Raw genomic sequence first — 27041 nt, forward strand, 5'->3', positions numbered from 1 at the left:
GGTAGCTTGGTGATAAAATCCATCGTTATCCTTTCCCACTTTCATTGAGGGATCTCGGGTTGTTGAAGTAGTCAGGACGGTCTTTGATGTTCGGCTTTGACTTTGGAGCAAGTTAGGCACTTTCCAACATAAGTAGCAACGTCCTTTTTAATGTTCGGCCACCAATATTGTTCTTTGAGGTCGTGGTACATCTTATTGGCACCGGGGTGAATCGAATATCTTGACTTATAGGCTTCGTCTAAAATAAGGCTTTGCAAGTCCCCATAACTAGGCACCCATATTCTTCCGGCGAAATATCGGAGTCCGGTTTCTTTAACTTCGAATCGAGAGGTAAGGACGTTCAAGTGTTCGAGAGAGATGTTTTCATCCTTGAGAGCCTCGTCTTGGGCTACACGAATTTGACTATTTAGGTTGGTGTGAATGGTGATGTTTAAAGCTCGAACACGAAGAGGCACAGCTCTTTCTTTTCGACTTAAGGCATCGGCTACTACGTTTGCCTTCCCGGGATGGTAACGAAGCTCAAAATCATAATCATTTAAAGTTTCAATCCACCGTCGTTGTCTCATGTTTAGTTTCTTTTGATCAAAGATGTGTTGGAGGCTTTTGTTATTGGTGAAGATGGTACTTTTGGTTCCATAAAGATAGTGTCTCCACATTTTAAGTGCGAAGACAACGGCTCCGAGTTCGAGATCATGTGTTGTATAGTTCCGTTCGTGAATTTTGAGTTGCCGGGAGGCATAAGCAATGACTTTCTTTCGTTGCATCAATACGCACCCAAAACCATGTTTCGAGGCATCGCAATATACAACAAAATCATCATTGCCTTCATTAAGTGACAAGATAGGAGCGGTGGTTAGCTTTGTCTTCAAGATTTGAAATCCGGATTCTTGTTCCGTTGACCAAATGAATTTCTTTCCCCTGTGAGTTAACGTGGTTAGAGGTCGAGCAACCAAAGAGAAATCCTTGATGAATCTACGGTAGTATCCGGCGAGACCCAAAAATTGACGAATGTGAGTAGGAGTAGTAGGAGTCTCCCATTTACTAATGGCTTCGATTTTCGATGGATCGACTTTAATACCATGATCACTTACAACATGACCAAGAAATTGAACTTCCTTCAACCAAAATTCACACTTGGAGAATTTGGCATAGAGTCGTTCTTCTAATGACCCGTCCTAATCTATCCGGACGAAGTCCATATCGATTATAAACGATTCATAATAGTTGGTTACATCGCGAGGTACTTGACCTCTATATGATACATTTTACAAACATTGCATTCATTTTTAAAAGACAAACTTGCTTTACATCAAAAGTTGACGGCATGCATATCATTTCATAATATATCCAACTATAATATACTTAATAATAATCTTGACAAACTCAACAACTCGAATGCAACGTCTTTTGAAATATGTCATGACTAACTCCAAGTAATATCCCTAAAATGAGCAAATGCACAGCAGAAGATTTCTTTCGTACCTGAGAATAAACATGCTTTAAAGTGTCAACCAAAAGGTTGGTGAGTTCATTAGTTTATCATAACAATCATTTCAATAATTTAATAGACCACAAGATTTCATTTCCAGTTCTCATAAATAAACATCCCATGCATAGAGACAAAATATCATTCATATGGTTTGAACACCTGGTAACCGACATTCACAATATGCATATAAGAATATCCCCATCATTTCGGGATCCTCCTTCGAACATGATATAAATTTCGAAGTACTAAAGCATTCGGTACTTTGGATGGGGCTTGTTGGGCCCGATAGATCTATCTTTAGGATTCACGTCAATTAGGGTGTATGTTCCCTAATTCTTAGATTACCAGACTAAAAAGGGGCATATTCGATTTCAATCATTCAACCATATAATGTAGTTTCAATTACTTGTGTCTATTTCGTAAAACAGTTATAAAAACAGCGCATGTATTCTCAGTCCCAAAAATATATATTGCAAAAGCATTTAAAAAGGGATTAATGAAACTCACCTAATGTATTTTGTATTAAAAATACATAGAACGACATTGAACAAGTATAGGGTTGGCCTCGGATTCACGAACCTATATCATTTGTGTATATATAGATTAATACACATAATCGTAATCGAGCAAATTTATATAATTTATATATTACTTATGATATAAATGTTATAGTAATAATTTATATACTTATATATTATTATCATAGTTTTTACATATTAAAAGTTTTGATTATAAAATATTTATTATATCATTACATTAATAATTTTAATAACTAATATTTATATTTGAATTATCATTATACATTTATTAATATAAATGTATTAAGTACTTGTTAAAATATTTTTAATACATAATTTATATCAATATGTTTAAATGCCCAAAGTTTTTAATATGTTAATATTTTAAGTAAATACATATTATATAGTTATATGAAAATGTCATATATTATATTATTAATAAATATTTATGTACTTGTTAATATGTCATTTTAAAGATATATGCTTATATATATATATATATATATATATATATATATATATATATATATATATATATATATATATATATATATATATATACATATATATATATATATATATATATATATATATATATATATATATATATATATATACAGAAACTTATAATCAATGTATCTTGTATTTACTACTGATATTCATAAATAACAAATTATATACTTATTTTCCATTAAAACAATGTTCATAGAGTTTACTTATTCGTATTTGCATCGTTTTAAATAAAATTTTACATCATTACATATCTATACTTCTACGTATATCATATTAGTATTTATTATAAATATCGTGGTTATATCCATAGTGTTATCTTAATATATCATCACTTTAATTATACCTAATATAACCACAATCATACATTTTCTTATACGTATTTTAATAATCATGATAATTATAATAATAACAAATAATAATAATAATCCTAATAATAATAATATTTAGTGATATTATTTAATAATAACTAAAATGATGATGATAATAATAATAATAATAATAATAATCATATACTAGTTTTTAACATAATAATAATAACAATTTATAATAACAATAACAATTAATAATGATAACAATAATAATAATAATTAATAATAATGATAAATTTTTAGAAATTAACACTACCTCACAAGTTCTTCTAAAAAGAAAATGTGCCAAACCAGATTCGAACTCATGACCTCTTGAACACCCGCACACATCCTAAACCATTCCTCCGCCCCACACTTTTCTGATTATACAATCATACCCAAATTATTTAAATCCGTATTTGTGATCTCCCTTCTTCTTCTTTACAGCAACTGGATCGACCAAGGATACCAATCTTAACAACCAGAGATTTAAGTTCAAATGTTTTAGGATGTGAAATTAATTCTTAAACATTTTATTAATGGGATAATAATTCAACAAACACGAAAGAGAAAAAAAAAATTATATACAGCGATTGCTGTGTCGACGGTTTGAACAAAAAAAAATATTTGATTTTGAGATTAGCAACGTTTGAGATAGAAATTATAAAACGAAATAGGTTTCAATTCACCTCCTGAAACTATTGGACTCATTAATTTAACCTAATTCATCAGAGAAATCTCAAATTTTATGAAGAACGTATTAGTTGACTTTTGAAAATAAAAGTTTGACTCCCAAAATTCGTGATCAATAGAACGAATTGGATACTGAGATTTTTCAGATAGTTTTAGTGAATAAATCCTAACATATCTCCATTTATACATTTTGTAATTTTAAATAGATTTGAATTGTAAAAAAAAAAAATTACGCGAGCAGAGAACCTTCTTGTTCTTCTTCATATTTCAGTTTTTATCACTTGCAAGTAGTAGTAATTGAGTATAAGGTAATTGAATGATTAATGAATTAACAAAGATTGATTGCTGATAGTTTTGTAGGGATTCATGTGTCTCCATCAAATCACGGACGAGGGGAAAAAAACACAGAAAGAGAAGAATAATAGAAGAAAATATAAAAGTGAAAGGAATAAAAAATTACGCGTTATATAACTCTATATATCTGTATATATATTATATTTTCTTTTATAGTATTATTTATTTATTATCTGTTATATATTTTTCTGTTATATAATTAAATGCATATCCGCTATAACTGAATTATTTATTTGTCTGTTATTCAAATCTGTATATATTTATATGTGTATTTATAAAGCATATAACCAATATTAATAATAAATATATAAAAGTAATAATAACTAATAATTTTAATCATTCTTAACATTTATATTTAAAATCTTTATTTTAATAATTATAGTCTTTTAATTATAATTATGACAATGTTAATATTAATAATACTAATATTAATATTAATACCAATAATAACATTGATGTAATGATAATATTACTAATACAACTATATTTTTTTATAATTAAATTTAATATATTAGTATTCCATATTATTGATTATGTCATATAACTCTATAATATACCTTTCATAGTAACTTATATTGATTATTAAATTTTATACACTTTAACATATATGACCATATACATTTAATAATAGTTATTTATAGAAATTATATATGTTTATATATAGATTCATTTTTAAATTTACACTTATTTATTTTGTATCCTATTTTACACATTTAATTCTAATGTTTATTGTTACCACTTATTGTATATTACGTTATTTAAACAAAGACACTTTATTAATCAACCTTTATTATATCGAATCAATTACGTTCATGTAAAGTATTATTCCTCTAATACTTTGTTTTCGTTTTTTAATTATTATTTATATATATTTGTATAGGCACATCAAGTTAACTATAATTGTTCGTGAATCGTTGGGAATAGTCGAAGGTCAAATGAATTCATGAATATAATTTCAAAGTTTTTGAAACTCAACAATACAGACTTTGCTGAATGTGTCGGAAACATATAAGGATTAAGTTTAAATTTGGTCAAAAATTCCCGGGTCATCACAGTTCTTGTCTCAAAAGTTCAAGCACAAGTCGGAGATATTGTTCATGTTCTTCTTCGTTTTTAGAATAGACCAAGATGTCATCGATGAACACATTAACGAATTTATCAAGATACGGTTTGCACACACGGTTCATAAGATCCATGAACACCGCCGGTGGGTTAGTGAGACCAAATGGCATAACAAGAAATTCATAACTACCATAACGAGTTCGGAAAGCGGTTTTGGAGACATCTTCCCCCTTAACCCTTAATTGATGATAACCCGAGCGGAGATTGATTTTCGAATATACACAAGACCCTTGTAGTTGATCAAAGAGGTCATCGATGCAAGGAAGAGGATATCGGTTCTTAACCGTCAATTTATTTAGTTCACGATAATCAATGCACATTCATAGGGATCCGTCTTTCTTTTTAACAAACAAAATCGGAGAGCCCCATGGTGAATGGCCAGGTTGGATAAAACCACGGTCAAGTAGTTCTTGGATTTGACTTTGCAATTCTTGCATTTTGGATGGAGCAAGTCTATATGGTGCACGTGCTACGGGTGCAGCTCCCGGAATAAGATCGATTTGGAATTCTACCGGTCGATGAGGTGGAAGACCCGGCAATTCGCCGGGAAATACATCGAAAAAGTCACTAACAATTGGCACATCATCGATATGCTTCTCATCGGACTCGACTTTCTTAACGTGGTCAAGGATCGCAAAACAACCCTTACGGAGTAGTTTTCTAACTTTAAGGCACGAAACGAGGTTGAGTCCGGTGCAACTCTTATCGCCATAAACAATCAAGGGTTCACCATTCTCGATAGGAATTCGGATTGCGTTAAGATCACAAAGGATGTGAGATTTCGTTTTGGCTAACCAATTCATACCGATTATTACATCGAAGCTTCCTAGTTCCAAGGGTTTCAAGTCAATTTCAAACTCATTACCCAAAATGTTTAACGTACACCCCCGGTAATATGTGTCGGCACTCAATAGTTTCCCGTTGGCCACTTCAATGGTATAAGTGGTATCTAATGGAAGTGGGGGAGTGCTAAAAGAATGAGTCAAAGTCTTGGATACAAAACTCTTATCGGCACCTGAATCAAATAAACAAGTAACATAAGTGTTGTTGAGAAGAAACGTACCCGTGGCTAATTCATTGTCATCTCAGGCTTCCTAGGTGTTGATGTTGAAAGCTCGGCCGCGTGTATTGGGGTTATCTTTCTTCTTCAGGCATGCATTTCTATAATGGCCCGTTTGGCCACATTCGTAACAAGTGCCCGTCATTGGTGCATTGGGCCCCTTTCGAGCGATGGGGGCGACACTTTTACATTCGTTGGCCTTATGACCAACTCCTTGGCACCGATGGCAAATTATCTTGCCACATTCATCAAAGTGATGCTTGTTGCATTTGTTGCAAAGAGGTAGGTTTTCGGCATAACCCTTCTTGCCGTAGGAGGTGTAAGGCTTTTTGGCAAAGTTGTTGTTGCTTGATTGAGGGGATTCCCATTTTCTTTTGTTGTTACCCGACTTATCCTCGGCTTTAGGTGCCGGCACTACGATTTCGTCCACCGTTTCTATCAACTTGCGGGCCATGTTCAAAGCTTCTTGATGATTAGTGGGTTTGGATGACATTACTCCGTGTTTGATGCTCTTTGGAAGACCATCCATGTAAAGTTCAACCCTTAAAGCTTCGGGGTTCACAAGGTTTGGGCACATCAAGGCTAGTTCGGAAAATCGTTGATTATAGCACTTGAGATCGTTTCCGACCGCCTTTAAAGTTCTTAGCTCTTGTTCGAGCCTTCGGGTTTCTTCACGAGGGAAACATTCGACGATCATCTTTTCCCTTAAGTCGGCCCAAGAGAGGGCGTGAGCTTCATCGGTACCCACCGATTGTACATAGGTGTTCCACCATGTGAGGGCGACACCGGCGAAAGTGTGAGTGGAGTATTTGACTTTATCTTTGTCCCGACAACCGCTTATGCTAAAGACGGCCTTCGTTTGTTTGAACCATCGAGTGAGAGTAACCGGTCCCCCGGTCCCATCAAAAGTATGAGGTTTGCACCCCATGAAGGCTTTATAGGAGCATCCCTCGCTTAAGTTACCGGCTCCTTGATTGTTGTTGTTGTGGTTGTTGTTATTGTTGTTGTTGGAGGAGTGACCGGCCATGGCCGCATCCATGGCGGTGGCTATCATTCGTTGTAGAGCTTGTTCAAGAGTCTCATGGCGTGGCATGCGACGAGGAGGCACTTCAAAACACAAGAATACCGTTGATTAGTATTTTTAATAATACTAATCATGATATGGAATAAGGATAGAGAAAAATTTTCTTGACTCGCCTTAAATTCTTTATGCCATAAATGTTGGAACGTTCATATGAGTCACCGTAATATAATCCCGGAAATTATATTACCCTGATTCATATGTGCATTTGACATCATTTCATATAGTCAAGGTGGCGTGTCAATCAAATTAAACAACGTGATATTAAGATGAAATTAGAGTAGATATGAGTAGAAACGTTCGAGTATAAATGCACAAGTAGTTAAGTAATTCCTACTTCAAGTCTATATGCCGGTTGTAGTCTAGACTCACTAATGCACCCTATGACTCGGGGTTGACACCAATGAACTCTAAATCCCTACAACTAACGCTCTGATACCATCTGTAGCGACTCGACAAAATTGTCATTTGACGGCGCCTTCTACTTAGGTCTCGTTACGTGGTCATAAGTCTTTAAAACAACGTTTGACCAAAAGTATGTCGCATTCATTTCAAAAGTATAGATGTTTCAAGGTTTACAAAGTAGTTCGACAACTAGTTACGTTACAAAGTTTAAAGTACAAATGAAACATATGCGACACAATTTGAAAGTAGCCAAAAGACGCTCCACGTATACATGTATACTCGACATCCAAGCAAGTATCAAAAGAAATGAGCGGAAGCATGTATCACAAAACGTTCAAGGACCTGAGAAAAACATAGAAATCTGTCAACGAAAACATTGGTGAAATCATAGGTTTAAGTAAGTAAGTACAAGTGAACCACAAGATTTGTAAAATTGATATAATAGTAATACATTCCAAAAGTTAATATTCACGAGCACCCAATTATCAATGCTTAACATTCCTTCCATAGAACCCCATCACAATAGTGTTAGTACATACACTGTTTCTCGAAAATATATTCCATTGTAAACGGTAGCGAACCGTTTGAATGAGGGTTTGTCAAACCCATATGGCCATATAACATAAGTTCTCGCTTACACCCGGTAAGTGTAACTAATGATAATCGAATTGAGGATTTTTGTTCAAACTCGTATGTAGAATGTTTGTTTTCCTGTACTTGTGTTCACTTAGTAAAAAGAAACGTTTATGTTTTCTCATCCCAAATGTAAGTTCAAAAGAGTAAAAGTGGGACTATGATCTCACCTTGAGTGCAAGTATGTAAAGATACTTCAACAAGTAAACGTGTGCAAGAACGAATGCTAGTCTTGACCTAAACAAATAGGTTGTATCAATATCGGTAAACACGGTCGGTCAAAGTGTTCAATTAGTCCTATGGCTCGTTACGACTCGATTACTAAAGCATGTGAGTCAAATTGTCACGTTTCATGCAAGATACAAGTATAAAAGCATGTTAGAATGATTGCACAAACATTTGGTTAAGTTTGATTAAAAGTCAACTTTGGTCGGTTAAAGGCAACGAAAAAGTCAACACGTTCGGGTCGGGTCCCGAACTATTTTTCTGACGTTTTTATTCATATATAAGCATGTTAGAACAAGTTACATGTGAATCGGAGGTGCGTAGCATAGCAAACATTTTTTGAATTTTGACCATGTAGGTCAGAACCCAAACACGGCAAATGCCGCGCCGCGACCAAGGAGGGCCGTGCCGCGACATTTAACGTGGTCTGGTGCCTGGTCAGTTTCAATTGTTCAAGTCAAAATTCAATCTTCAAATTAGCACAAATCACAAACTGTAAACACTTAGAATACGTATCTTATATCATTGGTGTGATGCCCCTTACAAAACCATCGTGTACGAATCATCAACAACAGGATCATTACAAGGTTAAGTACTATATGCATTTTCAAAAAGAGTTTGCATTCAATAATAAAGTGATGTCTAAACCAACATCGAATGTTTTACAATCCAAAAGCATGCTTCACTAATTAGAAGCAAATAATAAGTGTATGTGACCACAACGGTCGTTACAAGTCATAGTTCGAAAGTACGAATGTTTAAATGCAAAATAAAGTAGTTCATGTGATAGCAACTCTAAGAAGCGGGTGTCTACGGCACGACTAGTACACAGCGGAAGCTAACCTCAAGCACCTGAGAAAAACATGCTTAAAAACGTCAACACAAAGGTTGGTGAGCTATAGTTTAAGTATAACAGTAAGTAAGGTAGGCCACGAGATTTTAGTGCTACAAAGAGCGTTTCAAAACAGTATGATAAAGTATATGTTAACCGTGGGCACTTGGTAACTAACTTAACGTTTATACCCCCTGAAAGTACACTTGGTAAGTGCGTATGTCTACGAAGTATTAAACACCCGTTAAATGCTAGCGCTACTAGCCCGAGTGGGGATGTCAAACCCTATGGATCCATATCTAAGATTCACGTTCACGGTTCAAAAACCAATGATTAAACGTTACCGAGCTAAAGGGAATGTTTATGCCGTTGTATAACCCACACATATATAAGTTTAAGTACTCGTGCCTTGTATGTAAACCATAAAATCCGCATGTATTCTCAGTTCCCAAAATAAGTTAAAGTAAAAAGGGAATGCTATAACTCACAATGATAATGTAGTCGTAAAGTCGGTTCGGAAAAGGTGTGCAAGTAATCGGTCCGAAGGTCCTCAACCTAAGGCAAATAGTAATAATTCAGTAAATCGTCTAAATAGGTTTAAAAGTATGTAAATAAGGTCTTAAAGGTCATCATCATCATCATTTAACAAAAGGTGTAAAGTAGGTTTCGTTCATGAAAGTAGTTTAAAACAAAACTGACTTCGATCAGTCACCACGGCCTCTACCCTTACTGAAATAAGCTGAGACCAGTGGCCATGGCTCCGTATATGAGTTCTTGAAGTGTGGTAAAATTTACAGAAGCAAAGTCGTCTTTGTTTAACCGTGGTGACGGTTTAAGTGCGAGTAGGTCTGAAATTTCTGCACAACGTTAAAAGGACCTAGTGACGATCGGAGGGCCATAAATCCTAAACCGTAACTCGGATTAAGACGAGTCTTGTATGAAAAATTATCTACTCGAAAAGATATATTTGAAAATCAAGGTCTCAGTAGCCCAGGTGATGTTTTAGCAGAGTAGTATATAAAATAGCTTATATTTTTACAGGAAATACTATTAAATACGATACATTTTTACACAAGATATTTATTTATTTATAGAATGGATATACTTAAACCTTGCTACAACACTTATAGGCAGTGTACCTAATCGTACAGTAGTGTAGTTTTTAGTAAGTCCGGTTCGTTCCACAGGGAATCTTTTTAAACAAAGCTTAACGCTATATTAGTTTACTTTTATAAAAATACAAATATATATATAAGTAATATTATTATTATAAAAGGGGGGTTTTACCGTTTAATGACCGGTTTGTCGATTTTAAAACTTTAGTCACAGTTAAAACCAAATGTAAAATATTAAAAATAAATACAAGACTTAAATTAAAGCGTAAAGTAAATAACGATAATGAAATTGCGAATAATAAAAGTGCGATAAAATGAACTTGTGATAATTAAAAAGTACGATAATTAAAAGTGCAATTAAATACAATAACAATAAAAATGCGATAATTAGAAGTGCAATTAAATATAAAATAAAGGAAATTAAATATGAAATAAAAGAATTATGCTTATTTAAACTTCCGTAATCATGATGTTTGACGTGTTGATTTTAGTTTTATGCCCATGGGTTAATTGTCCTTTGTCCTGGATTATTTAATATATCCATACGGATTTGTCCATAATAGTCCATCAGTCATAAATATAAAGAGCGAAAGCCTTCATCAAATTATTCTTATTCCCGAAGTCAAATATTCCAACTAATTGGGGATTCGAATTGTAACAAGGTATTAATACTTTGTTTAATGAATACACCAGGTTATCGACTGCGTGTAAACCAAGGTTTTACTACTTTATTAACAATTACACCAATTACCCTTGAATGTAATTCACCCCTGTTTCAACAAGTCTATTAACTATTAATCCAGTTCCGTATCCGGTAAAATGAATAATTATTGGTATTTATAGATATCCCGCCCACCGTACCCAGTCAAGCGTATGTGGTTATATATAAATACGTCGAATTATAAGTTTGTATATTAAATTAACAAGGTATTGTTTAATTAATATAAAACCCATTAATAACCCATAATCTAATTTCCACAAGTGTCGTTCTTTTATCCAAACCCCAATTATGGTACAAAGCCCAATTACCCAATTTTAGTAATTAGCCCAACATCATGATTACTTCGGATTAAATAAGCATAATAATAACTTAGCTACGAGACATTAATGTAAAAAGGTTGAACATAACTTACAATGATTAAAAATAGCGTAGCGTTACACGGACAGAATTTCGACTTACACCCTTACAACATTTGCTAACATACCCTTATTATTAGGATTAAAATTAAAATTAAAATTAAAATATAAATATAAATATATACGATATAGATAGAGAGATGGATATATTGATGATTTTTGCGATCAGAATTTGTTTGCTTTTATAGGGATTTTCAGAGTTTGGGGCTCCGCGACTCGCGGCCCATTTTGCCTTCAAACTCCGCGAGTCGCGGAGTTTGCTTTTACAGCTCACACAAGTTTGGCTCTTTGTTTACCGACGGTTTTATAAATAAATATAATATATTAAATAATTATAAGAATTATTTAAATATTATATTATATTTATGTGCATAGTTGACTTGTAATTTTTAGTCCGTTGCGTCGAGCGTTGAGAGTTGACTCTGGTCCCGGTTCCAGATTTTCGAACGTCCTTGCGTACAATTTAATATTTTGTACTTTGCGTTTTGAATCTTGTACTCTTGTAATTTCGAGACGTTTCTTATCAATAATTGGAACCTCTTTGATTGTATTTTGTAATTTTGAGCTTTTTGGTCGTTTGCGTCTTCAATTCGTCGAATCTGTCTTTTGTCTTCACCTTTTATTATTTAAACGAATATCACTTGTAAATAGAACAATTTCAACTAAAAGCTTGTCTTTCTTGAGGAATAATGCTATGAAATATATGTTCGTTTTTAGCATTATCACCAGGTCTACTGGTCTGTTACAGAAACAGTAGGACAGAGGGCTGTAAACAGAAAACAGGAAGTTAAAAGTGAGTTCCGGTGGTCTTGGTGCTTGATGTTCATCATGGTTCTCATCCTTGATGCATATAGTTTCAAGTGTACAACTCTTTGATGTGTTTACATCATCTTTACCAAGTTTTGACCATCATAACCCTTGTGCAAGTCTAAGACATGAAGCACAACTCACTTAAGAGTTGTATGAAGTTTGATGAACCAAAGTTACATCAAGTCTTAGATTTAACACATACATGAACTTTAAAGCTAATAACAAGTTACAAACTTAAAAGTAAACTAACTAATCAAGATCTTAAGATGTAGAACATAGTTCTTAGTTAGATCTTGAAGATCCAAGACCCAAATGTCTAGATCAAGCATAAGTATACAAAGTTATATTTAAAGAAAACTTATTTACATGTTCTTGAACTTTTAAGTTAACTTTTAGTTCCAAGAGATATGAGATCAAGACTAACTTGTAGTACTTGACCAACAACAACCAAAATCATAAAATTAAAGTGCAAGTAAAACTAAATAAACAAGTAAATAAGTTCATGAGTTTCATACTTTAAAGATTCAAGCCAAAATTTGATCTTTAAGAATGTAAAACTTAAAGTTTACAAACATGATTCACAAGTATGATTTCAACACATGAACATTAATCTTTTAAAATTAACAAGTGTAGAACATAACTAGAAAGTTTATGTTCTTGTTGTTCTTGAAATTACAAGATAAATGAAGAATGAAACTAATGAGTTTGATTCTTGTATATGTAAGTAAGTAACAAAGTAACAACAACTAGTAATTAACAAGTAAACAACAATCAAAGAACAAAGATGATGATGATTTTATGTTCTTGGTTTCGGTTTTGTAAAGAAAAGAAGTTCATAATACTTACAAGTATGAAGAGAAAAGAGAGAAAGTTTGAGAGAAAGTTTGAGAGAAAGTTCAAGTATTTTGTGTGTGTAAATGAAAGAGTAATTGTAAATGAAGTAAGTAATGAAATTTGAAAACCAAAAGCTCCCATCTAAGGCCTAAAGGCCACGACTTTTGCTACAGCAAAATGGAGGGAGAAGTTTGTCTAAAAGATCATGCATGGTAAAGCTCATAAAAGTTGGATAAAAGAGTGGTTTACATGGGGATTATGGAGTAACTATATTCCAAGTCTTCTTAAACTAACTAGTTTCCATTTAACTTGATACTTACAAGTAGTGTTGGGCTAATAAGTCCATTAATAATGTAGGGTGGGCTCCTAAAGTCCAATAACACTAGTAAAGGCCCAAGTTCAAATAAAAGCCCAAGTATGAATGTAATTAACAAGTTAATCCAATTAAGGCCCAAGTAATTAACTAATAACTTTAGTTAATTAAAATGATTAATAAAATCAATCATGAATGCAAATAATATCTAAAAATATTATTCGTGAAAGTTCCGGGTGTCACAAAGACGTTTCGGGCAATTAAAGTCAAGTTCGGGCAATCATGGCAACATGCAAATGTAATGACATGCATTCGTTTAATCACACGTATTAATAATAATAATTATTAATAAATAAACGTTGGAAATTACAGGGTCGTTACAATTGGAAAGGTAATTTGATGAGAAACACAACTAAACACGTTTCATCAATCAAAAACATCATTTGCAAATATCGAGTTTCCAAATTAAATGATCAAATAAATGCTCATCATTAATGTTCAAGTTCATCAATGCACATTCTTAATTCGGGCATTTAATGCATACATATAACACGCCGTTTTATAGGTAATCAAGCATACAATACAACTAACTACTTACCAACAACAATTCATGGCATTCAATACATTAAATGTTCACATGTAAATCTATCAAACCCTAACCAACATCATCAAAACCACTAATCGAGTTTATGAAGTTTTCTAAAGTAACCTACACATCAAATTGAAGCTAGTGATGTTAGGAACACATTTAATACATGCATTTATAACATTAAACAACATTCAAGCAACAAAATCACCAAATCAAACACACCAAAGTTCATGTTCATGCTAGTTGTTTAAAATAACAAGATCGAACATATAAATCACATATTCATGTTAGACTTGAGCCATAGACACTAATTAACAACTTTATAAGTTAAAAACATCAAGAACACAAAATCTAGTGATTTTAGAAAGTTACCCAAATGAGATGTAATCGGTATGGAATCGAAGAGGAAGTTGCAAGAATTCCAAATATGTAATTTGTTTGGATTGAAGCTTGCTAGATTTGATTTAGATGATGAATCTTTGTAATGGAGAATTAGAGAAATATATGGAAGTATGAAAGAAACTGGAAAATGAAAGGAGGTGGGTGTGACTAGTCTATCTAGTCACATCTTTGCTTAGTTGGCGAAAATAGTCCCTCGATTTCAGTTGCGGGTGCGTGAATTACCTAAACAAGATAATTTAAACGCGTATCAACCGGAGATGTTATAAATATATAACGGACTTTGAAATAGTTATACGGAAAGTAAACGGAAAGGCGGGATGTTACAGACAGGGTCCGCTGACTTCATCCGGTGTTGAGATTTGGAAGTGGATCGCGTGTGTTTGGGGATTCACGATGACGCATGTAGTTTCGGTCATCTTAATATGGAAGTGAGTTGTGTGTAGTTCAGATTCACAAGTGACGTGTGTGGTTGCGGTCATTCTTTTGGGATAGTGACTCTCGTGTAGTTCAGATTCACTAAGGCGCGTGTAGTTCGGCCAATCGTGATTGTTGTTGTGAGGAAGGTAGTGAGTCGCGTGTAGTTCGGATTCACTAAGGCGCGTGTAGTTTCAGCCAGCCTTCGTGTTGTGTGATCTATCGGTTATTTTATACACCGATGGTGGGGTCGTAAGGACCATGTTGTGTGATCTATCGGTTGTTTTATACACCGATGGTGGGGTCGTAAGGACCATGTTGTGTGATCTATCGGTTGTTTTATACACCGATGGTGGGGTCGTAAGGACCATGTTGTGGAAGTAGTGATTCGATAGCCGTTTTTCGCTCACATGTTGTTACAGGTGTGACAATAGCCGATTTTGTACACCCTGGGATTTGCGTTTCCATGGTCGTTTGGGGCGCTGTCGGTTTTAGCCGATTGTTATGATGTTACGTTAGTTGCGTATTGGTCGTATTGCGCACTACAAGGGATGTTTAGTGATTGGTGTTATCCGTAAGGATTCGCTTTTGTTTCGGTCTCCGTCGGTTAGATGGTTGACCTTATGATTGTTATGCGAATTACTTTAGCATTGTACTTGGTAGGGGTACGCTAAAGGGTTGATATCTCGGTTCGAGATTGGTTGAGTTTTTCCAATGTAGGGGATTGAGCAAGGTTTTAGTGCTCGGATTGTGGATTTGATAAATTGCGGGTGATGATTTAGTTGTTAAAGGTGATCCATTGGGAAGAGTTGCCTAGGAAAGTCGGATTGGGACTTGTGTTTGAGGACCGTTGAATGAGGTCCGTTCGGGTAGGTGACGAAGATCACGAGGACGTGATCGATTCTAAGTGGGGGAGAGTTGTAAGACCCTATTTCCATTTCAGTTGATCGGGACGCCGTCCAAGATTCGGGACGCCGTCCAGCAAAGAAAAGCTGATTTTTTGATCTTTTAAGGAGATTATCCTTTCTGGGGATCTGATTCATTAGTCTTATCAAGCTAATTTGCATGGTGCCCCCCCCATTGTACTAGATAAATCCTACTCATGGTTAGGATAAATCTGACCACTTGGCGACCCTGTTTAATGCTGAGGTCCGTGGATTTCCTGCTGATTTTAGTGATGACTTTTCTAGATTTTTCGTCAACCTACAGCTGGTCTGGACGACAACTTCATGACCTAAATCAAGAAGCGCGTTTCTTTTTCGGAAGACTTTACTTCCTTTTAATGATGGAATTGATTCATCGTGTAGATCCATCTTTCTTACAGTAAATCAGGTAAAACAGTTTAGTTTAGTTCAAAGCAAAAGTATTTTCAGTTATTTGTATAAAAATATGTGACATATGTTTAAGATAACTTGGTAAATTTTCCCACACTTGGCTTTTATTTTCCTTTTTGTCGTCCTCTATTCCATTTTAAATGAATTTTAACATTTTGGTTTGTTTCTCAATTTATGTCCTTTCTGAGGTAACAATAATTTCGGTGTTAAAACCTAGTTTTATCGTTCATAAATATGTATAAACATGATTTTGAGTTCATTTAATTGAAAATTTTGAAAAATTTTACTAGAATTGGGTAGTCAGTATATAAGACTAGGGCTGTTCTTTATTATCAGAGAGCACTAGATTCTAATACAACTACTACTTTACTAGTATTTCTAATGGTAACCAAGTGTATAAAGTAAAAATTTTAAAATACGAAAGAATTTAACCCTTTCCCACACTTAAGATCTTGCAATGCCCTCATTTGCAAGAAATCAGTAACAATTTAAATTATTGAGGGTGATTTGTGTGTAAATGATTAAAATTTTTACCAAAGTTTCCAAATATATTGGCGTTTATTTGCTGAATGATAAATGGTGCACATCATTTCTTCATTCCGTCTTGTTGTTATTTCACATATATTTTGCATCTTGTCGTCAAAATTAGTTGCTTTTGCTGAACTTAATGCCAGTCTTTGAAAATGCGTTGTTTTACCCTGTTGTGTACATAAGATAAACTGCAAACATATATACATATTTTTGAAGTTTGGTATATTACCCCACATTCAAAAATTATTAAAATCTAAGAATAAAAGTTAGAAAATTATAAAAACTATTACAATATTAACATAAGTATTAAACGTATCAACATTACAAATTACAAATTAAATAAAACTAAGTAGACTAGGGATGATATTGATACCAATAGGGGTTCCATGCATAACCATAGGTGCTATAAAATGCTTCGGCTGGGTTATACGTAGGATACGGAGGTTGCATCTCTATAGACCAGGGAGGGAATATGGGTTTCGGAGTAGGAATATAGTTTCTACCTATATGTTGGCAATAAGCTATGATTTGGTTTTGATGAACTTTCCAATCTTCAAATGCTCTCTGTCTAGCATTTTCGTACTCCTGTGCAGCTATAAACCTTTGCATTTCTTGCATCTCATTTCCCCCTCCTACATTACCTTGCTGTTGGTTTCTCTCAACCTGTGGATGTCTACCATGGTATTGTACTGCGGCGTTATTTCGCCTCTTCAAAACTTTCGCACCATGGTATACATTTAAACCTATAGTATCGCGGGGTTCTGGTTCTTCGACTAATAATCCCGCCTGACTTATATCCACACCGAGATATTCAGCAATCAAAGTAATAAAAATACCACCTCCTATTATGCTATGCGGTCTCATCCCCCTAACCATAGCTGATAAATAATAACCCACACAATAAGGTATACTTACAGCGCTTTGTGGGTCTCGAATACACATATGGTAAAACAAATCCTGTTCATTTACCTTTTCCTTGTTCTTACCTCTTTGTGTAATTGAATTAGCTAAAAACCTATGAATCACTCTTAATTCAGCTATATCTATATCCAAATAAGAGTAATTTCCCCCTTTGAATCGGTGATGGCTTGTCATTTGACTCCACAAACCGTGTGTATCAAAATTTTCATCTATCTTTCTACCATTTAGTATCAACCCTCTACAATCGGCAGATGCTAACTCCTCAGGCGTATATATACGTAAAGCCTGAGCCATGTCTAGTAAAGACATGTGGTGCATCGAACCTCCTAACAAAAATCTAATAAAAGATCGATCGGTTAAACTAGCTACCCGATCATTTAATTCTATACTACATAACAATTCTTCACACCATACTTTATATACAGGTCTACGCATGGTGAATAAACGTACCCAGTCATTAAAAGTAGAATTACCATACCTCTGTACAAGTAATTCCCTAATTGGCCCGGCCAATTCTACAGCTTCTAATGGTCCCCATTCTATGACCCTAGGTACCTCAACAACCTTAGAATGAAGAGTATGCAAACCCCTTTGGTATTTTGGATAATCAATCCAAAGTCTGTCAAATCTCAGGTTCGGATGCAAATCTTCCAAGTGCATATCAGAAAATGTCATGACTGGATGAGGTATATCCTGCTTGTAGTAGTTATCCACCTCCTGTTGTTCCGCATTCTCAGCAGGAGCATTGCGGGCTTGGGATGAAGATTCACCCCTTTCAGTCTGCAAAACACATCAAACACAATTTTTGTGCATCCAAATATGCATTAGTGTCAACAAAATCATCAATCAAAATAATTACAATGACATGATCAATTTATATCAAACTTAAGCTCATTTTCACATTTTTATCAAATCTACACTTTTTCAAATAAGCATATACGAAAATGTTCGCCAAGTTCATAAGCATTCAACTCAAATAACATGTCAAAATAATCATTACTAGCAATTAAACAAGTTTTAAATGGCATTATCTCTCAAAAATCAAGTTCATGAATTTTAGACTTGAAAAAGTCCACTTTAATTCTCAAAATCATGTTTAGGCTCAAAGTTTGGATCATTTAACTACCTAAACATGTTACACTACTTAATTTAGCAATAATTCATGACAAAAATCGGCCATAACCTGTTTATATCAAAAAGCCCCAAATTTGCTCAAGAACACAAACCCTAGATTACTCAAAATTTGAAGTTTAAGGCTTCTAATCATGTTAAATAGCATCAATCTAGGTTATACAAGCATAATACATAAACAATTTAAGCCTAATTACACTAAAAAGCATCAAAATCAAATTGGGGAAAAAATTGCTCAAGAACACTAATTTTCGGATTAAATGGTGTTTAGGTGTAGAAATTTACCGTTTTTCTTGAGTAATTCCTTGATAGCATCCTTCTCAACATGATTTTAGTAAAAGATTTGATGATTAACGGTTAAAAATTGTGATTTTGGGGGTGTATTTGGGGGTTTTTTCGTGTTTATGTTCGCAGTTTTGGTGTGTTTGTGGGTTGGGACTGATCTGTTCCAGCTATTATATTTTTTTTCTGTAATTCGATCCTCCCGCGACTCGCGGTGTTTAAAGATTCAAACTCCGCGAGTCGCGGAGTTTGCTTTTTTTTATTTTTTTTATAACATCTTATATTAATTAAAACAATTAAGTAATTAATTTTAAAATTTTGTTTCCCTTGTTATTTAGGACGAGGTCGTTTCGGATTGATGTCCTAGTCCGTCCTTTGACAAAATTTTAAAATTTGTCTTTTTGTAGCGATTGTTTTAAAAGCTAAGATTTTTGGGTTTTTTTTAATGTTTTTGGCATACTTTAATTCAATAAGATTAAAAATAATGATAATAAAAGTTCTCGTCCCTCCCTTGGGTAAAGCAATTTCGGTTTAAAGACCTAGTCTTCAACTTACGACGAATTTTAAAAATCATATTTTTAACTTAATGAGATAAAGTAAATTTTTGTTTTTAAATTCACACAATTTAAATATAAAATTCAAAATTAATATTAAAAATTCACACCAAACTTAAAATTTGAAATGCATAAAATTAAAAATTCATATTTTAAAAATTAAAAATTCACACCAAACTTAATTTAAAAATTCATATTATAAATTCACACCAAACTTATATTAATTTTTTAAATATTTACAATTTTAAATATATTGTTTTTACAAATTTTACAATATTAATTTAAGATTTATATATTAATTTTAAAAACATGGTAAAAAAATAAAATTAAAAATCTTTTTGGCTTTTTATCCCACTTTAATCAATCAAATATTATCAAAAATATGCGCCCCTCTTTTCGGTAAAGTAATTTCGGTTCCAAGACCTAATTTAACTCATGACGAATTTTTGAAATATTTTGGGTTGATTGATTAAAGATATTTATACCTTAAGGATAAACGTTAAATTTCGCAGTGATGTAATAAATTTTTGAATAATATCAATAATTTCGGTCGCCAAACCTAATTTTATTCAATACCAATTTAATACTTTATAGCGAACTAATTAGCGTTTATTATCTAAAGGTTAAAAATAAAAAAATAAAAATAAAGACTGTACAGACATACCTGTGAAATAGATTTCTTAGTTATATGATCTATCCCATTCATAAGATAGTCGGTTTAATTGGTTTTCCATAGCTACATAGGCGTAACCTCGAGCATTTAGTGTCTTTTCTTCTAAACATATGAACGGTCCGTCTCTGCATAAAGTAACAAATTCGGTATTTGAATAGGTTTGATTATTTGAACATTTACCTCCATGTGACCATTTTCCGCATTTGTGACATCTTTCTAGGTGTCGTGCTCTTCTTTTCGCTGCGGATTTTGATTTTCCTTTACCAAATTGTAACTTATTATCTTCGCATCTGGATTCTTTTCTAACTCCGTCCATTCTTTCTCTGATTACTGATACTATTTCACTCGGTAGTGTGTCATTATTACGTTTAGTGATCAAAGCGTGTAACATTAGACCATGGTTTAGTTCACAGGCAGTCTTCATTTCCTAAAAAAATAAAAATTCAGAATGGGGGGAGAAGACTAGTTCTTTAGGGTCTGCTAGCGAAAGACCATTCGGGTTCCATTTTCGAGAAATACACGAAAACAGACAATCTAACTCTAACAGAAATACATAAACCCCCTATACTTGGTTAGCTGTGGTGTCGAAATTGTGATTAACATTATTTTCAATTGAATCATCAACAACTTGTATATCTTTGACTTTTACTTCAATCCATTTGTTGATTTCCTCCGTAACTTTCACAAATTCAACTAACATTGCCTTTTCTTTTGACGATAAATTGGATATTAATCGGTTATATAACTTAAAGTTTCCTTTAATCTTAGCATCGTGAATCCGTTTATAAAGTTTCTTTGTTGAACTGTTAAAAATGGGTTTATCTAATTTCGTATCATCAACGGCATTCTTTGTGATTGGATCATCATTAAGTGTTTCTTCATCTTCCCCACACTTATGCGTTTTTATTGGTCTAGCAGTTTTGGTTTGTGGAGATCTAAACTTTCGGTTCACAAAGGTGATCGATGTATCACCATCCCTAAGTGTCATTCTACCTTCTCTTATATCAATGAATGCCTCGGTGGTTGCTAAAAATGGGCGACCTAGAATTAGAGGAATATCAAGGTTTTCCTCCATATTAATCACTATGAAGTTTGCAACAAAGGTCAAACTTCCCACGTTAACAAGTAAATTATTTGCTATTCCAACCGGGTGTTTAATGGTTTGGTCAAATGATTGAACACCTATTTTGGTTGGTTTTAATTTACCCATGCCTAATCTTTTGTATAAGGAAAGAGGCATAATATTTGCACTTGCTCCTAAATCTGCGAGTCCATTATATACAGCACCATCATTAAGTAAGCAAGAAATGATAAATTCACCCGGGTCTCCTGCTTTAGTAAGTCAAGTTGGTTTGTAAACCTTTTTCGGGTGTTCTTTCCTTGGTTCTTTCATTTCTATTTGAATTTATTGTTCACATTTTTCTTCGTTTCTTGGAATGGGAGGTTTGTATAGGAATTCTTCTTCATCACTCAAATTTGAATCCTCCCTATATTCCAATTTTGATTTTTCATATGTTGTTGATAACATATTTATGTTTTCATTTTGAAGGTTTTCTTGGGTGGTGAAATTTTGATTAACTTCATTGTCAACTTCCATCGGACCATGTATGTAATGTTTAACTCTGTGACCATTAACTTTAAATTCAATCCCATTTGAATTTATTAATTCTATCGTTCCGTATGGGAAAACTCTTTTGACTATGAATGGTCCAGACCATCTTGATTTCAATTTTCCAAGAAATAGCTTGAATCGTGAATTGAAAAGAAGAACTCTGTCTCCTTCTTTAAATTCTTTTGAACTTCCGATTCTTTTATCATGCCATTTCTTCGTTCTTTCTTTATAGATTAACGAATTTTCGTATGCTTCATGTCTTAATTCTTCTAATTCGTTTAGTTGACTTAATCGTAGACGTCCAGCTTCATGTAAATCAAGATTACATGTCTTCAAAGCCCAAAATGCTTTGTGTTCAATTTCTACTGGAAGATGACATGCTTTTCCATAAATAAGTCTAAAAGGTGTGGTTCCAATTGGAGTTTTGTAGGCTGTTCTAAAAGTCCAGAGTGCATCCTCCAATTTAATGGACCATTCCTTCGAATTTGATCCTACGGTTTTCTCTAGAATACGTTTTAAAGCTCGGTTGGTATTTTCAACTTGTCCACTTGTTTGTGGATGATATGCGGTGGAGATTTTATGAGTTACTCCATATCTTTTAAGAACTTTCTCAAGTTGATTATTACAGAAATGAGTACCCCGATCACTTATTAAAGCTTTCGGTGTTCCAAACCTTGCAAAAAGATGTTTTAAAAAGTTGACTACAACTCGTGCATCGTTAGTTGGGAGAGCTTGTGCTTCCACCCATTTAGATACATAATCAATGGCTACGAGAATATATATATTATTATGAGATTTTGGAAATGGACCCATAAAGTCAATACCCCAAATGTCAAATACTTCACATACTTGGATGACATTTTTTGGCATTTCATCACGTTGACTTATTTTTCCGGCCCTTTGACAAGCATCACAGGATTTGCAAAGAAGGTGTGCGTCTTTGTAAATTGTAGGCCAATAGAATCCAGCATCATAAACTTTTCTTGCTGTTAGTTGAGGCCCATAATGCCCTCCAGTTGGTCCTGTGTGACAATGGTTTAATATTTTACTGGCTTCATCTCCAAATACACATCGGCGTATTATTCCATCGGGACAACTTTTAAACAAATGTGGATCTTCCCAAAAATAGTGTTTTATATCACTGAAGAATTTCTTTCGTCTTTGGTACGATAATCCTTTTTCAAGGAATCCACAAACTAAGTAGTTTGCATAGTCTGCAAACCATGGAATTTCTTTATAATCTATCTTCAATAGATATTCATCAGGAAAGTTGTCTTGTATGGCCGATTCATTTAGAACTTCTAATTCGGGATTTTCAAGACGAGAAAGATGATCAGCGGCGAGATTTTCTGCTCCTCTTTTATCTCGGATTTCAATATCAAACTCTTGTAGGAGTAAGATCCAACGGATTAATCTTGGTTTAGCATCTTGTTTTGAAAATAGGTATCTAAGAGCAGAATGGTCGGTATAGACCACCGTTTTTGCTAGAACGAGATATGAACGAAATTTGTCAAAAGCAAAGACAATAGCAAGGAGTTCTTTTTCAGTAGTTGTATAGTTCGTTTGTGCTCCTTGTAACGTCTTACTAGCATAATATATAGGTTGAAATCGTTTTTCAATCCTTTGTCCTAAAACGGCTCCCATTGCAAAATCACTTGCATCGCACATTAATTCAAATGGTAGATTCCAATTTGATGTTATCATGATCGGCGCATTAGTGAGTTTTTCTTTAAGAATATTAAAAGATTTGATACACTAATCTGAAAAGATGAATGGAGCATCCTTTTCTAGGAGTTTATTCATAGGAGTGGCAATTTTAGAAAAATCTTTTATGAAACGTCGGTAAAAACCGGCATGCCCTAGAAAACTCCTAACTCCTCTAACATTGGTGGGATGTGGAAGTTTAGCAATTACATCTACTTTAGCTCTATCCACTTCAATTCCTTCTTTTGAAATTTTATGTCCAAGAACGATGCCTTCTTTAACCATGAAATGGCATTTCTCCCAATTAAGTACTAGATTTGATTGTTCGCATCTAATAAGCATTCGTTCAAGATTAACTAGACATGTTTCAAATGTATCACCGAAGACTGAAAAGTCATCCATGAAAACTTCCATGCATTCTTCTATCATGTCGTGAAAAATCGCCATCATGCACCTTTGAAAGGTTGCAGGGGCGTTGCAAAGTCCAAATGGCATGCGTTTGTAAGCAAAAGTACCATAAGGGCACGTGAATGTGGTTTTCTCTTGATCTTCGGGTGCTATTGGAATTTGAAAATATCCGGAAAATCCATCTAGAAAACAATAGTAACTATTTCCGGCTAATCTTTCCAACATTTGATCAATGAAAGGTAAGGGAAAGTGATCTTTTCTGGTGGCGTCATTTAATTTTCTATAATCAATACATACACGCTATCCTGTTACAGTCCTAGTAGGAATAAGCTCATTTTTCTCATTTGTAATGACAGTCATGCCACCCTTCTTAGGCACGCATTGAACTGGGCTTACCCATGGACTATCAGAAATTGGATATATCAAACCTGCATCTAGCAGTTTAATAATTTCTTTTTTAACTACATCTTGCATATTAGGATTTAGTCTTCGTTGGCGTTGCACATACGTTTTATGACCTTCTTCCATAAGGATTTTATGTGTGCAATACGAAGGACTTATTCCTTTAATATCATGAATCTTCCATGCAATGGCTGGTTTATGAGCTTTCAACACAGAAATGAGTTGTGATTTCTCATTTTCAGTAAGAGAAGACGATATTATTACAGGTAATTCAGATTCACCATGTAAATAAGCGTATTCCAAATGGTTTGGAAGTGGCTTTAACTCTAATTTCGGAGGTTCTTCTATCGATGATTTATATCGATATCTGTCTTCTTCTTTTAGCATTTGAATTTCTTCTGTTGTTGATTCATATCCATTAGCTATAAGTGTAGCTAACATTTCAGCTTCATCAATTGGTTCATTACCTTCTCCTAAAGAACATTCTCCTGTTCCTTGTAATTCTGGAAATTCTTCTAATAATTCTGCATGTGCATCTATAGTTTGAATATAATAACATGTATCATCTGCAGATTGTGGTTGTTGCATTGCTCTATCAACTGAAAAGGTAACACTCTCGTCCTCTATACTTAGGGTCAATTTCTTACCGAACACGTCTATCATTGCTTTAGCCGTGTTTAAGAATGGTCTTCCTAATATGAGAGGAACTTGAGAATCTTCTTCCATGTCCAGAACAACAAAATCTACTGGAAATACTAAAGTACCAACTTTAACTAGCATGTTCTCCATTATCCCTCTAGGATATTTTATTGATCTATCGGCTAGTTGTATGCTTATTCTGGTTGGTTTCAATTCTCCAAGGTCTAGTTTAGTATATAGTGAATACGGCATTAAATTTATACTAGCACCTAAGTCTGCCAATGCTTCTATTGAACTAAGACTACCCAGAAAACATGGAATTGTGAAACTTCCTGAATCAGATAATTTTTCTGGTATCTTATTCAACAGCACTGCTGAACAATTAGCATTCATGGTAACAGCCGAGAGTTCTTCCATTTTCTTTCTATTTGAGATTAGATCTTTCAAGAATTTAGCATATCTAGGCATTCCTGAAATCACATCAATGAAAGGAAGATTTACATTTATCTGTTTAAACATATCCAAGAATTTGGATTGCTCGGCTTCAAGTTTCTCTTTCTTCATTTTACTCGGGTAAGGAAGTGGTGGTTGGTATGGTTTAACATAAGGTTTATCCTTAGCTGTGTTATCTTCATTAACCTTTTCAACTACCGGTTCTTTTTCCTTATCTTGATCAGGTTGTGGTTCTTGTGGAGTAGGAATAGTTTCATCAGAAGTTACAGGTATTTCAGGTGGTTTAAGTGTTGTACCACTTCTTGTGGTAATAGCTTTAGCTGTTTCATTCCAGGGGTTAGCATTTGTATCACTAGGTAGACTTCCCGGTTTTCTTTCACCTATTAACCTTACTAGGTTACTTACTTCTTGTTCCAGATTTTGAATAGAAGCTTGTTGATTTCTAAATGCTTGAGCATTTTGTTCATTAGTTTGTTTCTGAGATGTGAAAAACTGCGTTTGAGTTTCAACTAGCTTCGTCATCATATCTTCTAAATTCGGCTTTTTATCATCGGTTTGTTGTGGTGGTTTATTTTGAAAATTAGGTCTTTGCTGATTGTAAGTATTATTGGATACTTGTTGATTGCTAGGACCTTGTTGGTTTTTGTATGGAATATTTCGGTTATAATTTTGGTTTTGATTGTAAATCGGTCTTGGCGGTTGATAATTATTCTGATAATTATTTCCAGACCTTTGGTTTATGTATGAAATATTCTCTCTTTGTTCCATTGTTAGTTCAATACTGAGACAATCTTTTGTCAAATGTGGTCCTCCACACTGCTCACAACTAATTTGTATTGAGTGAATATCTTTAGTCATCTTTTCCATTCGTCTCTCCACAGCATCTATCTTTGCGGAAATGGAATCTAAGTCATGTCTAGAATCGGCTCTAGCTGCTTTAGATGATCTAACGATATCTTTTTCTTGGTGCCACTCATGTGAGTGGGAAGCAGTGTTATCAATAATTTTGTAAGCATCAGTTTCGGTTTTCTTCATAATAGAACCACCAGCTGCTATATCTATGTCTTTCCTTGTAGTGATGTCGCATCCTTGGTAGAATATTTGTACTATTTGACAGGTGTCTAAACCATGTTGCGGACATCCTCTTAATAACTTTCCATATCTTGTCCACGCCTCATATAGAGTTTCATTTGGCTTCTGTGTGAACGTAACAATTTCTGCTTTAAGTCTTACGGCTTTAGATGCCGGAAAGAATTGTTTAAGAAATTTTTCAACTAAAACGTCCCATGTATCAATCGCCCCTTCAGGTAACGATTCCAACCAATCTTTGGCTTCTCCCTTTAAAGTCTAGGGAAATAACATGAGATATATCTGTTCATCCTCCACTTCTCGGATTTTAAATAGTGTGCAGATCCTATTAAAGGTACGTAAATGTTCATTTGGATCTTCCTTCGGTGCACCACTAAATTGGCATTGATTAGTCACCATGTGTAGAATTTGTCCTTTGATTT

The sequence above is a fragment of the Rutidosis leptorrhynchoides genome, chromosome 6 (genome assembly GCF_046630445.1).
Source record: "Rutidosis leptorrhynchoides isolate AG116_Rl617_1_P2 chromosome 6, CSIRO_AGI_Rlap_v1, whole genome shotgun sequence".
NCBI classification, from domain to species: Eukaryota; Viridiplantae; Streptophyta; class Magnoliopsida; order Asterales; family Asteraceae; genus Rutidosis; species Rutidosis leptorrhynchoides.